The 14,274-nt window shown below is 42.9% G+C and overlaps 1 protein-coding gene across 4 annotated transcripts in view; it reads left to right on the top strand.

Annotated features, from left to right (window-relative positions):
- bahd1 (bromo adjacent homology domain containing 1) overlaps window positions 1-14,274 on the top strand; it is a 34,376-nt gene that overhangs the window by 6,529 nt on the left and 13,573 nt on the right. The window contains exon 1 of one of the 4 annotated variants that reach the window (XM_037071225.1): window positions 8,457-8,836. The exons of 1 other annotated variant lie outside the window; for it this stretch is intronic. The gene's annotated coding sequence lies outside the window, so the exon portion shown is untranslated. Of the gene's footprint in view, window positions 1-8,456; window positions 9,169-14,274 lie in introns of those variants that run through there. 2 more of the 4 variants (XM_037071223.1, XM_037071224.1) reach the window with 2 other exon arrangements.

The raw sequence follows: 14,274 nt of genomic DNA, 5'->3' as shown, positions 1-14,274 counted from the left end.
CTGGTGCAAGCCGCTGTGGCTGAATGGGACCAGAGTAAGACTGGGGTTCATATTTCATCGGGAAGTATTTTTGTTTTGTTTTTTTTACACATTTTCTTTTCAGTTTTCTGTCTCTCTTTGGTTAGGTTTAGGGAAACATGGCTTTGGTCCTGGAGCAACATTAATTATGATGTTTCAGTGATATAAGATCATACATTTCTGGATCGTGACTTTTTAATGATATTTCTGGGCAACATGATAACAGGGTAATGAAGTAAAATCTGGTTATTTTTTTCTTAGGTTTAGAGCTGCGTCTGTATTGTAATGAATCGTGGAGAATGTTATCAGTGAAGTTTGCATCCCCGAGTGGATTCTCTGGAAGGATTCTCAGCTTAAATTGTGCTTGAGGCCCCATGAGGACCGGATGATTCGTGGGTTTAGACGGCCCTCAGCACTCACAGACTTCTCTGGATTGTCCCCGCAAAGTTTGCGCGTTCTGCAAGAATGCCGACATATGGACATTTAGATTCTGCTCTTGTTCGAGGAGGTTGTTGCGGTTGTTTAGCAGCAGCTTTGGAAGGAGACCAACAGGTTCTGCTCAGGGTTAAATGATTTTTTATCTACAGTTTATGTTCCACTTAATGTACTTTTTTATGTTTTTCTGTTTGCCCTTCTGAACCAAACCTGCGCTCTTGAATTCAAGTCCTCAGTGAGGACTCTTAAAGATCAGGATCTGAAACACAGCCTGCATTTTTCTATAAAAACTTGAATTACAGTTTGTCCAAACCAGTTGAACCCTGTATATTAAAGACCTAATCTTTAAAAAAAACAAAACCCTCAGGAGAGATGTCCGATATTCCCTGTAGGTAATCAAGCCTCTGCCCAGATCTGGGAATATGACAACATTGCCAAATATGAGTCCAATATGCAATGGGCAGGCAATAAAAAGCTAAGATCAGTCACTCTTAATTGGAAGAGAAAACCTCAGCAAACAGCAAAATGACCTAGACTCCTTAAAGTTTTAAAAATGCATCACAGTTTCCAGACTGACTTCTGGGTTCAACTTTGACCCACTGTATTTACTCAGTTGTGCGTGCAAACAGATTTCCCGCAAATTGGGGTTGTTACAGTTGTTTTGGGCGTGCTTGTATTTGTGCTTTTACCGCCGAATAACACGTCTGAGTGAATGAGACTAAACTGTTGACCTCATTACCACCTGTGGTACCTGACGTTGCAGTGGAGACGCTGGTGTGTTTCCAGATTTCGGCAGTTTCGTTTGCTGAGTACGATGTCATCCTAACCGACAGATGGGGATGGTGGAACTTTAAAACAAGACCCAAGTTGCAAACTTCCGTTGTCCTTTGTGGTTGTAACTCACAGAACCTGTACTTTGTTTTGAGCTGGATCTTACTCGGTTGTTTGAATGTTCCTGTGGTTTGAATCTTGAGTGTCTCATGGTTTAGTGAAGCTGTGCTGTAGCCTGTATGCCTCTAAAAGCCATTAGCCAGCCCTTCTCCCTCTCTTTCTCTCTGTCTCTCTTTCTCTCTGTCTCTCTATCTCTCTTTCTCTCTGTCTCTCTCTCTCTCTCTGTCTCTCTGTCTCTCTGTCTCTCTCTCTCTCTCTGTCTCTCTCTCTTTCTCTCTCACTCTCTCTTTCCCTGACTCACCCTGGCACAGTGCCCGAGACACAGCTGTGAAAATTACAGGTCTGTTTCATGGAAACATAGAAGAAGAGAAGGCGGGGTGGGTGGGGAAGGAAGCAGAAAAGAGAGCAGAGACACACAGCCCAGCGTCAGCTGTTGGCCGGCCCACAGCTGCAGTCGATGTGGGGGCTTTCAGAGCCAGGGTCTCGCTCACATCACACACACACATACTGGGATTGTTTACATGGGCTGCAAGTGTGTGTGTGTGTGTCTGTGTCTGTGTCTGTGTGTGAGGGGAGACATTAAACCCTGTTTGGCTGAGGCCGGACAGAACAGAAGCCCTCACTGTGACTGACAAACGTCAGGCTCCTTCAGTGAAAAGCACATGGCACGGAGCGTCCTTCAGTTTGGCAGATGCTAAAAGCATGACTGAGGCCCTGGCAGGTGGGCAGGCGGGGGGCCGCCCCCTCCTCGCTGCCTCCTCAGCTGGGTTGAAAATCCAGCGACAGGCCTCCTCTATCAGAGAGTCATTGTTCATGATGATGATGACAATCTCTCTCTGTCTCCATTCGCCGTGCTATCTCAATCCATCACTCTCTTGTCTTTTGACCCCCCTCTCCTCCCCTCCGCTCGCTCCCGTCCATCGCTGTCTCTCACACATTCTTCTAATTTCTCCTCTCCCTTGTTCTCTCGCTTGCTAGCTCAGGAAGTGTGTGTCAAACGTCTGTATCTCTGCGGAGCTGTCGGGCGAATAAAAAAACAGGAGGGTGAATGTGAAAAATTGCCCCCCTGATTTCTACTAAGTTTGACTTTCTGCTGCTCGATGAGATGTGAGGTGTGGGACTCCCTCTCCACTTTCCTCACTCCTCTCCGGCGCCTTGCTTCGATCTTTTTTTGAATTCAGTCTTCATCACTATCTCACTTTCTCTATCTGGCTCTCTGCCCCCCCCCCTTTGCCAGTCAAGCTGTCTGGCATCTTGCCCTGTCTCTTTGAAGAGGAACAGTAGATGCAGATAATTACACTTCCTGTCCTGTATCTGCTCTGTAGTGCTGAACTGTCATCTCTACATCTGTAGGCTACATGCTGAAGCTGAGAAATAACAGCTTACTACCTGTTCTGTAGTGCAGCGTGCGTATGCTTTCTGAACTGTACTTTTCTGTGCTCTTGACATTTTCTGTACAAAAGCTGTGTTTTGATTGTGTATGTCCTGTCAATTTTCATGGAATTACTTAATTCCGACCTACGTTATTCTTCTCTCTTGTGATGTCTTACTTCCGACAGAAATATTAATTTTTCAGTCTGTGCTTTTTCATAAAAAGCACTTTAACCGAAGCGAACATTATCTCGGTGAACAAGCTGATATCACACAAACAAACTAGTCATGTAGGGCATTGTTGCCGTCGTGCGTGACGCAAATACTTCTCTTTTTACACAAGCATTCTTTAGAAAACCTTTTTTAACAAGGTATTCAGTGGCGTGACAATGACTGGCTGCTGAATTGGTTGGAGCGGACGAGGCCTCCTGAATCACTTCACTTCACTGCATGTATACAGCATGAATCATCTCGTTGAAGACATATTTCCCTCTAATGTCATTAGCTGCTGTACATCTCCCTCCTCTGCGCCTCTCCTACTGTACTGTCTGTCGGTGGTTAACAGTTGGCCTGTATCCATACGCACTCTCTGTTCACAACATGTGTGATGCTTCTAAATAGACCACGTTCACGTTCAGGTGGTTTGGGGATTGGAAGTGTATTACACCAACACATTGCTGGATGTCACCACAGTCACGTTGGATGGGGTGTTGACCTCTTTAAGCCCACAGACCTGCTCGAAAAGCTGTAACCGAAAATTGTTGACAGAGACAAATTGACCATCCAAGATGTGAACAAAATGTTTATAGTATTACCTTTTAAGTTGATGTGGCAAAACACATCCAGCAGTTACAGAGCAGTGTTGTTGGAGAAATCACAGCTTGCACATTAAAAAGCTGTGATTGTGTCTACGTAAAACCAGTAAATATTACGTGTGGTGCTTATTCAAATGGAAGTGAATGAGGAAATGTGTGTTAAAGCAACAGTATGTTGTTATCCATATTTTGTGCAATGTCACAATTTTTTTTTGCACCGCCTACTGTTTTGGAGTGCAATACAGCTGTTGTAAATAGCAAATCCCAGGTCTCTGTTCAGTGACAGGATCAATCATTGATGCTAACACATAATGTATCAGCCACATATTAATATACCGGTAAGAGCTATAAAGTCAGTGAACCGACTCAGTAATGTTACGCAGCAGTATCTAGCTTTGGTTTGCTTATTGTAGCTGACGTTAGCCATCATTCAGACTAGAAGGGTAGACAGAGTTGCTTCAAAGGGTGTTTTTATTTTAAAGGACAAACTATACTTCAGATATTTTTGTAAACTTTTTGTTTACAGAGGACGGCTGCTCCAGGGGGCTGGTCTGCAGCAGACTTTGAGCTTTTCGGGCGGGCGGAGAAAGAGATCAATAAAGAATTTCAGTGTTATTTCACTCCCCCCCGACGTTATCCCTCCTCCTGCAGAATGAAAAATTCATCATCTTCAGTAAATATCTCCTGAGATGAGAGTTTCTGGGGCGAGATCTTGTCGAATGGGGGTACAAGGCCAAATGTAGATCAGTCTGGAGATATCTGAGGTGACGGTGGTCGGGAACTGTCTACAAAGGAGCAGGCGGCTCTTTGAGAAGCGCTGTTGAGTGTAAAATCATTTTTTACACGTCTTCTCTCAAGGACAGCGAGGTGAATGCTTTCCAGACGAGAGGGACGGTCTGCCTGCTGTCTATGACCGCTGATCAGAGCAGTCAGTCCTGCCCTTTTAGAAAAATCAAAGTGGATTGAAACATTTCTCGCTGTCCTGATCCGCTTGATCCCCGCCGGGTGGCCTTGACATCATATTAAGAGCCCGTCTCTGCTTTTGCTTGTGAAAGAAAACGTCATATTCAGATATTTATCAGTGATCGTGTAGCGAGTGTTCTTGCAACGTGTTTTTAATTTTTAATTTTATTGAACGCATTTCTCTGATGTCTCAGCTCAGTTCAGCCTCCCACAGTGTTAATTCTTCATGTTTTACCAATCATTTATTTACACCTGTCTCACCTGGGAAAATGCTGGATTTAAATCCTTTTTTGAAGAAGAAGAAGAAGAAGAAGAAGAAAAGGAAGAAGAAGAAGAGCCAGAACATGGACAAAATACACAGTTCAGCTCGCTTCAGTATAAGTTAGCATGTGGGTATAATCACCCTGTAAGAGGGAAATGAAAAAGACTCTCACACTGATCAAAGCAGTGAAAGCCATACATGTTACGCCAGAGGGGAATTTGCATTTAGATAAGTAAAAAGCGGCTAAAATCAATATTTCCGTGGTAACAATGAATCAAATGACCGTGTGTAATAAGACAGGAGTCGTTCGTGGTGATGAGCCTGTACGTAATTATCAGACTGTGAAGTTCCCCTCACCTTCATGGAGCTTCAAGAGCCGTTTCTGTTCACTCTCGCCGCTCATAAAAGGTATTTTCACACGACGGAAACATGATAATGACTTTAAGTTTCAATTGAGAGTGAACCTACCCTTTAATATATAGTGCGCCACCACCAGCAGGGGAGAGAGTGAGTGGCTGAGTGACTGAGTGAGTGACTGAGTGCTTCCTGCATGTAGGAAGCATTTAGTCGTCCCGGTCGGTTTCCTGCCTCTCTCTGCAGTGTGTTGCAGTGTGTTTATTGCAGTGCAGGTCAGCTCTCAGCAGTCTATACTCCCTCAGCTTCCCCCCCGGTGCTCACGCCTCATTAACTCAACACACTCAGCTTGTTTACAGCTGTTAATTACACACTGCAAAGCTGATATTGATGAGGACAATCAGCATTTATACCAATTAAGCTCGATTCCGACTACATTGCTAACTTGATAACGTTGTGCCTTTTTCCTATCAAGTGGTTGTTAAGAGGTCCCAACCCGCCAGATATTGAAGTTGTTTTTTTTCCCTCGGAGTGGCCGTCGGTGACAGTGTGTGTGGTTTTGTGTGTGTCGCACGGCAATAGGTTGATGTTATCTGTTTCCTGAAGAAGGGGGGTAATAAAGGATGATCAGCGAGCGATCACTCATCATCATTATTAGATTCCACGTATCATTAAGAGCAGAGGAGGCAGTAATTGAGACTAATTAAGAGGGATACATGCTTCTATTTTCTGCTGTCATTAATCTGACAGAAAAAAATTGCAATTTTATTTATGGATGTTATGCTCATTAGAGAGTTGACCTCATAATTCATAATGTTTATGTGACTGTGCACGCCGAGTTTACGCTGATCTTTATGTTGTATAACATATTTTATAGGCTCAAACTAACAGTTTATTTTTGTTATTCCTGCCATCAAAAAGGTGGGGGTAATAATGTTCTTTGGTTGGTTGGTCAGCAGTATGTCTCAAAAACCACTTAACGTATTTCCATGAAGCTTGGACGGAGGATGGGTCATGGCCCAGAATAGACCCCTTTAACTTTTGGTGCCAATCCGGATATAGGGACGGGTCCAGGAAATGTTTTCTTACTCCTTTTAACATCGACATTTCTGTTAATTTCTCTGTGAATAATCCACGAGAGCTGATGATGAGAATCAGGCGTATTTAGGCAGCTGATGTCTATGAGTGAGAACTGCTGAACCAAACTAACAGACGAAACACAAAGATGCGAAAGATACGAAAGCTGCTGCAAGCGTTTTTCGTCATTTTAGCCATCTTCCTTTTGCGGTCCACTCCCTGCTCGCTTCTTTTTTCTCTCTGCCTCTCTCTTTTCATCAAGTTTTGAAGGAAAACAGAACAGGAGGATATGGCTCTCTCCTCGCTGATGAGCAAACATAGAACCGCCTCTTTATAGAGCTCTCTGTCCTGATTGGATACAAGTGGGCAGGGATACCAGAAAATGATTTTCTCCTGAGCAGAAGAAGGAGTGACATGGGTTACTGACTAGGCTCTCTGCAACAGTGAATACTGTTGTAACATTCATTTAACTTAAAAAATATCACCTAAAGCAGCTTTAATTTGCTTTAGTTTAATGGGATGAAACACAAAATTCCTTGTGTTTGAGTTGCTAGAGCCAGTGTTTTTTTTTTTGTGTGTGTACATATTTTGCCTAAAATGAATGTTAATAATGAATTCATTGTCAATATTGTCGCTGGTAAATTCCTGCATATTGACTAATCATTTATTCAAAGTGTATTTGTATTAGGGACGAGTGGGCAGCTTAAACTGTTGCCACACACCGCAGCATTTATAGCCTGCGTTAATTTGCCATGCGCGTCACTTGACGGGCCTTTAAAAATACATAAAAACTCGACAACAAACACAAAGGACGGCACAAACAAGAACTCTGCAATAAATGCACACAAGAAAATTACAGACGGTGTAGAAGACAGAACAGTGTACAAACACAAACTGTACTTCAGGAGAATGCTTAATAATGTTTATGCTGCTGTTAACAGGAAATACAGGGGCTTAGTGTTTTATTATAGTTGTATAATATTTCCATTTGAACTTCAATTAAGTGACCTTATATTCCCACAGGACTTTTTTTAGTCTTTTCTGTTTATTGATTACATTCCTTAATTTCTCCTTACTAAGTGAAGATATGATGCTATCTACCAGTGATCTTATAGTAGTGCTCTATATATTACTATATTCCTGTAGGATCTGTACTTTCCTTGTATGCGGTAGTTACAGTCAGGGGTATTACCAGCGCACACTTGTGATAGGACTTTAGTTTACTAAGTACTCCTTAATGCGAAACCATCGAGGATATAGTAAATTACCCGAAGTAAGAGAGATGCAAGCTTCTTTCATTTTCTGCTGACGTTTTGTTGGTTTGTTGGTCTGTGAGCAGATTACACAAACATTTCTGAGCGGATTTCCAGAAAATCTGGATGGCGAGTTTTGATCCAGAGTAGATGGGCTGAAGGGACAGGAGCTAAGAATGTTCTTTCTTTAACATCATGAGAGAGAGTATATTGAAAAATCTGACGTATTTAGTCAGCCGATATCTTTGAGTGAGTACAGTCCGATGCAGATCCAGATAAAAATCTTGACTGGGCGGATTTAAACTTGAATGTTTTGTTTGATGTTGGATAGGTTTGACTGGATTAAGGGGGGCTGCTGCTGGGCCGCGGTGGAGGTATGCACTCTACTGAGTGCCATTTTTAGTCCATGTACTGCACAGTGCACAGTGTCAGTATCGTAGTTTACTGATTATTTCTTAATTGCCTTGTTAAGTGCAGAGGATACAGTAAATGACCCTAATTAAGAGGGATGCCTGCTTCTATTTCTGCTGTCATTAAATCTGATGCAAAGAATCCCAATACTCCTTCAGGGATTCGTGATATGGATGTAATACTCATTAGAGAGAGTGATCTTAATGATGGTTACCTTATGGGAGCTTAGCATGAGATTACACTCACACTTTACTGTCTTTACTTCTTCAGTGTTGACTTTGTAATCATTCAGTGGTGCGTTCACAGTCATGTTTGGCACCAAAGGACCTATTTGTCTGCGTATTACTGCTCTGAACTTTTTGCTTCCTTGCTGTCTAAACACTTTTTATTGGTAAGAAATACAAACATGTATATGCATTTTTTGTCAGGTGATCACCTCTTGCTGTCCTTATTTTAAAGAAAGTAAAAATCAGATCGGGGGATAAGTTTGGTTATTTTTCTAGTGGGATGTTGTTGCTCTAAAATAGAGCTGGCGCATTCCTGTCATAAACTAAGATCGCAGTGGAAAAAATAAAAAATAAAAATGACACATGCAGTTTTCTGACAGAGGATAATTTTTCTTTTATATATATATTTATAAATAAGGTTGTGGACGCGGTTCCGTCCGTGCAGCGTGATCTCGCTGTGCTACACAGGGATGTCCCGGTGCAGCGTTGACTGTGAACGCAGGCAGCGCATGAATATTATCTCCAGCTTGCCACTTCGGAAGTAGGTCACCGCTCACCGATTTGTTCACCATGTCTCCAGCTACTGTGGGCTGCTCGGTCCGCGGATCGCTCCCCAGGTCTACAGCCCGACCGAGCAGAGGAGCTGGGCACTAAACCGGGACCGGGATCGGCGGACGGACTGGATTTTTTTCTTCGCTGCTTTCCCGTCGTTTCCGAAGAGTGGGAGAGGGGAGGGGGGAAGAGAGAGAGACGCACAAGGTAATGATGAATCGCCCGGGCTGTAATTCCCCGTCACAGTTGGGAGATGATCGGATCGGTGGGTAGTCTCGCCTGCTCCCAACAACTCGGCTGTAACACGAGCTGCTCCTCATCGTGTCGACATTTAACCGGCGGCTCCGAGCGATCGCGGATGTTCGCCCGGTTTTAGACTCGCTTCCTCTCCGCCGAGGAGCTTTTTTTTTTCCCTCTCCCACTTCTCGTATCGCAAGCCTGCACTCCTTTGCTACGGCATGCTGTCAGATTAACACCGTCCACCACCAACACCATCACCACCACCACCACCACGGTCAACTAGGAGCTCCAGTAGGCGAGTCTGTTTCCACACATTCTGATTTGCAATAACGCTCGTTTTATTTTTTATTTTTATTTTTCATGCTTATAATAATCCAGATCCATGAAGTGGAGGGGGGGTTGGGGTGTGTGTGTGTGTGGGGTGATGTGGGTGTGTTTGTAAGTGCTGGTGCCTGAACCTGCATGGAGGTGAAGGGTGTTGGTGTTGGTGTTGGTGGTGGAGGATGGTTAGTGTTGGTGGTGTAGGACTGATTGGCTCCAGGAAAAAAGTGGACTTGGTTTGATATGTGGAGCCGCACACGCACACACACACACACACACACACACACACACATGCACACACACACAGAGCTCAGCAGCAGCTTAGAGCTCTTGCCTCGGGGCTTTTTCTCTCATGATGACATGCTCTACACCATGTCCTTCTTCTTCTTCTTCTTCTTCTGTGTGTGTGTGTGTGTGTGTGTGTGTGTGTGTGTGTGTGTGTGACAGCCTCCTCCTCCTCCTCCTCCTCCTCATATACAGGGCAAACTACAGTCAGTTAATATGCCATTAGCAGGAGGAGATAGAGGGTGAAATCCATAATGTAAAAATACTATTAAGTGGGGTTTTTATGTGTCAATTATGCTCCATCGCCTTTAAATTGCAGAGCGTTTAAGGAAGTGCAGAAACGTGTCTTTTCCATTTGGTTTTACCAGCCCAGGTGTTACTAGATAATTGAAAGAAATTAGAAAGAAAAGACATGCGTCTCTCTCGCTCTTGTTTTTTGTTTTTGTTTTTTGTTTTTTCATCTTAAAATATCGCAGGAGATTAAATCTGAGGAGTCACAAGATGATTAACGGGATAGGAGCAGATCCAAACCACAAATATGTGTTTATTTTTCTGTTTCTAATAATTCCCCTTTTTCTTGCGAAATGCTGGACACAGTATTTAAAGGTGCACTGCAAGAAACTGTCATCAGGAGAGAAAAAGCTTTATTGACTGATATAGAAGAAAAAAAACCTAAATAAACAAACTCTTCATTTTCATAAATCAATAAAACTGAACTAACAAACTGGCCTTTAAGGAAAGCACGATTTCATACTGATTCAGTTTGTTTACATGTGGCGGACCCCGCCGCCCTTCTAGCTTCAAACAGTGCTCTGGGGGACATTAAGTCTCAGCCTTTAGTTAACATTCTCACAGCTCACATCCCCACTGAGGTCATAACCTGTGACGAGGGGATCGCAGATCCACAGTGACAGGCCTGAAAGGGTATGAAACATTGATCTAAACGGCCCGCGTGTGGTTTAAACAAAGCAATGCTTTCTTGTTATCCCAGTTTGATTTGTCTGTAATCTTGTCGTGATCTGTTATAAACTTGTAAAAGGCATGAAAAGGTGAAACTGGACGGTATTTCAGTTTTTCAAAGAAAAGTTTAAAGAATGTACATGAAAGAATGTAGAAGAAGCGGGTTTCTGATTCTGTCTTTTCCCGTTAATCATCTTATGACCCCGCAGATTCATCTCTTAAAGGACAAATTCACGTATCTATCATATCAAACATTTTTGGAGCTTCACAGCAAAACAGCACTGACACATTCTCCTAAGTGACAGAAGTAGAAAGGAGAATGCTGCAGTGCTGTTCTGCCGTGAACCTCCAGAAATGTTTTGTGGACTCTGATTGTTCTCCCAACTTTTGGATCAGCGTGGTGAGTAGATAATGATTTGAAATTTCAATTTTCAGTGACCTATTCCTTTAAACCCCCAAAATGGCGAAATTGAGCTTCATAGACGTCACTGTTAAACACACCTGATTCACAGCCCTCATGTAACGAAAGCAGACTTTTTTTTTAATGATTAACTTCTATCTATTTGATTTTATTCATCTTATGATATAAGCCAGAAACGTTATAAGTTGAGGGAACAAAACAAAACCCCAGCAAGCAAACAAAATGTCCTCACACAACTGTTGTGTGTGTGTGAGTGGGTGCATGCAGCTTTTGGTGTTAATGCTTTGCATCAGACTGGGTGCCTCTAAAAATGCAACCTGTTTAAGTTTCGTTAACAGCGTGAAAATGCAACCGGGCATACAGCCGCAGTTTGAGTTTTAATGCAAACTCTGTTGTTTTGGCGGCTGCGGTCAGCGCGGTGACGGTCCAGCTGAGTCAAAATAATGATGCTCTGCTCGGAGCTCCTGTCCTTCCTTCTGTGCATGCCTGTCTTATTCAAATGAGGCGACTTGATTTGATATCCTCAGACAGAAACTCAATGTGAGGCTCCTGCTGTCCTCTTGTTATCTGGAAATTAAATTTCTCTCTCATGGATTGCATTTCACGGTTCACCGAGTCATTTGGCAATAAGGGCAGGCTGAGCTGTGAGATGGTCTGAAGAAATGTCCCGCCAGATAGTTTGCGTCCACTCCGGAGTCGGGAGTGGGTTTGTGTCTGCGGTACGACTCAACCCCCGAGAGTGCTCCCAGTTATTGTAAGTTGACATGAAATGCTACCACAGATAACCAACTCAAACCGTCAGTAACCACTCCTCGCTTTGGTTTCCCAGCCCCTTTATCAGGTGTTACACATGGGCACGTCATCAAAAGGAGAGAACGGCAGATTTGTCGCACGCTTGGCGATGAGAAGTCGTGCAAACAGCCGAGCGCTTGAATAAGATGTCGATTTAGTTCATCTGTAATGAAGCGTAATTATTATGCGGCGCAGAAACGGCTTGAGCAGAATTCACGTTCGTTTTTTGAGTCACATCCTGTCGTCATTCTCTTTTTGACGCACGTTGTTTCACTGCAAGAAAGAGGATTGAGTTTTTTTGACTGTTGCCAGTGGCAGTGCCTGCTGGTAAACACAAATCAGCTGTTCTGTATGTGTTATGAGCAAAGAGTACATGCAGCACGCGCACACACACACACACACACACACACACACACACACACACACACACACACACACACACACACACACACACACACACATTATCTCCCCTTGACTGCCCCTCCAGAGTCATTTAAAGCTTAGTTGCAACTCTGAGTGGCTCACTTAAAAAAAAAAAAGAGGATAGCGTGCACAAAAAACTGACAGTCAGATATGATGTGATGCGCTTTGATTCAGAGGAAGAAAACAGTGGGAGCATTAATGGCCATATAAGAGCAGCTCTCGTTGCAATCGGCGCCAACAGTTATTGTCAATACCGGAGGTATTTCAAGAAGACATTTTTGTCCTGATATGGTCCTGGAATTTTTTTTAACCCAATTACGGCCCCGTCTACATCAGAATATTGGTGCAGGTCGAGGCTGTTTTTACAAGAATTTGGGATTTTATCTCTGAGTTGGTGCATTGTCTTTCAAGATAAACTCAAACCCTCATCAGTGAGGTCACGTCTCTGCACATCGGAGAAAATTCCAAAATTTTTATTTATCACATAACTTGCGTGTGCACTGTGTACGTCATTGATTTAGTGCTCAAACAGTCAGTAGATGATTAGTTATCAACAGTATCTGGATCCGCACCAAAAGTAAATGACGTCTGTTTTTGGGGGGCCCATCACTCGTTCAGTAGTTTTTGTGTAATCCTTCTAATCCTAATCCTGTGTGTAGAAAACTACATATGCAGCACGGCAGCTTGTTATAACGTCTCCTAATAGTTTGTGCTTCTGTGAGGTATTGATGAGACTCAAGACGTAATCCTCCCTATGAGAGTGTGCGATTGTGAAAGCTGAATGTTTTTTCTTTCCAAAGAGTCACTTAATATAAAAACCAGACCCATGTTGACTTAGTTCTTGGAGGTCAAGTGGCCTAATTGTGTTCCAGGGCTGCTGCAGGAAGCATGATCCATCTCTTTATGCTGCACGCAGGAGTGTCATTGCATAAAGGTCACCGCCAGTTGAATCATCGGGATCTTAAAAGGATTTTTTTTCTCAGTGAGGCATTTTTTGTGTGTGTGTTTAGATGAGCGGGAAGACCGGTGCGATCAGCTGAGCGTCATGTAGCTTATCGTGAATCCTCTACTGTAAAGGTGCTGGAGATGCTTTGGTGTAGCGGCCTGTTGACATGGAAACTGAAGACGTTACTGCGTGATGAGTGCTCGTGCCACCAGTTTTGGTGGAATGAGGATCAGTTTATGAGTCAATCGCTCACACTGTTTGTTTTTGTTGGAGTATTATTTTGTAATTTCACACCTCGCTGTGATTTCGAATAGTTTCCCGCCCCTCTGACCCTGCAGAAATTGAAATATGTCGTCCTTCGTCGAGGAAATTTTGCAGTCATTTCATGTATAATCTGATGACCCACTCTTTGGTAAGAGCGCAGCTACAGGCTGTATCCAATGTTAAATTGGTGTGGGATTGTGAATTAACACATCCAAATCACTTCTAATCAAACACCGAGCACATCACCTAAACGCCTCATCTCGCTGTGCTTCTGTGTTTTAGCGGTGAGTGGGTGAATGTTTGTAACGTCAGGCTCCCAGTGGTTGTGTGAGTCATTAATGTGCCTCAACATGGGTTCAGTGACCTTAACTTGGTCGTTTTCCATACAAAGGACAAAAAAGGCAATCATTTTTTATAGCAGAATTAATTAATATATCCTGATCAAAGTGTTTTAAGGAGTAAGAGGTTGGAGTTTTAAGCCCCTGGCTTTAACTTGAAATAACATAATGTGCTCTTTTATTTCAATTTCTTCTCCATCTTGTTGGAGCAGTGGGGGTAACATGTTAGCGAGAAAGGTTGTCTAAGTAGTCTGGAAATTGACTAAGAAAGTAAAACCGGTTGTTTTAATAATTCATCAAAAGATCCAGTCTGTACATGAAGTCACTGTCAGATTCTATAAGAATGAAGTCTACTGGGCTGTTTTATGGCTGGGCAATCCAGATGATCATTATCGTGGTACGAGGCTATGTGTTATCTTAGATTTTGGACGTTGTTTTATCCTGAAGTGGATTAAGTGTTATAGTGTCTTTTCCTGGTTTTTAAACACTGCATTACATTAAAGTGATTAAATATTCTGAACTCACCAGGCTGATCTACTCGATCTAATACTTGCCTTTTCCCTCTTAATCATTAAATCCACATTACAAAAATCTCACTGTTAAAAATAATATCGTCGCTATAGTCCATATTGAGTTATTTGGTCGAAATCGAAAT

The sequence above is a fragment of the Acanthopagrus latus genome, chromosome 16 (assembly GCF_904848185.1).
Source record: "Acanthopagrus latus isolate v.2019 chromosome 16, fAcaLat1.1, whole genome shotgun sequence".
NCBI classification, from domain to species: Eukaryota; Metazoa; Chordata; class Actinopteri; order Spariformes; family Sparidae; genus Acanthopagrus; species Acanthopagrus latus.
This window is presented reverse-complemented; position numbering and strand designations above follow the sequence as displayed.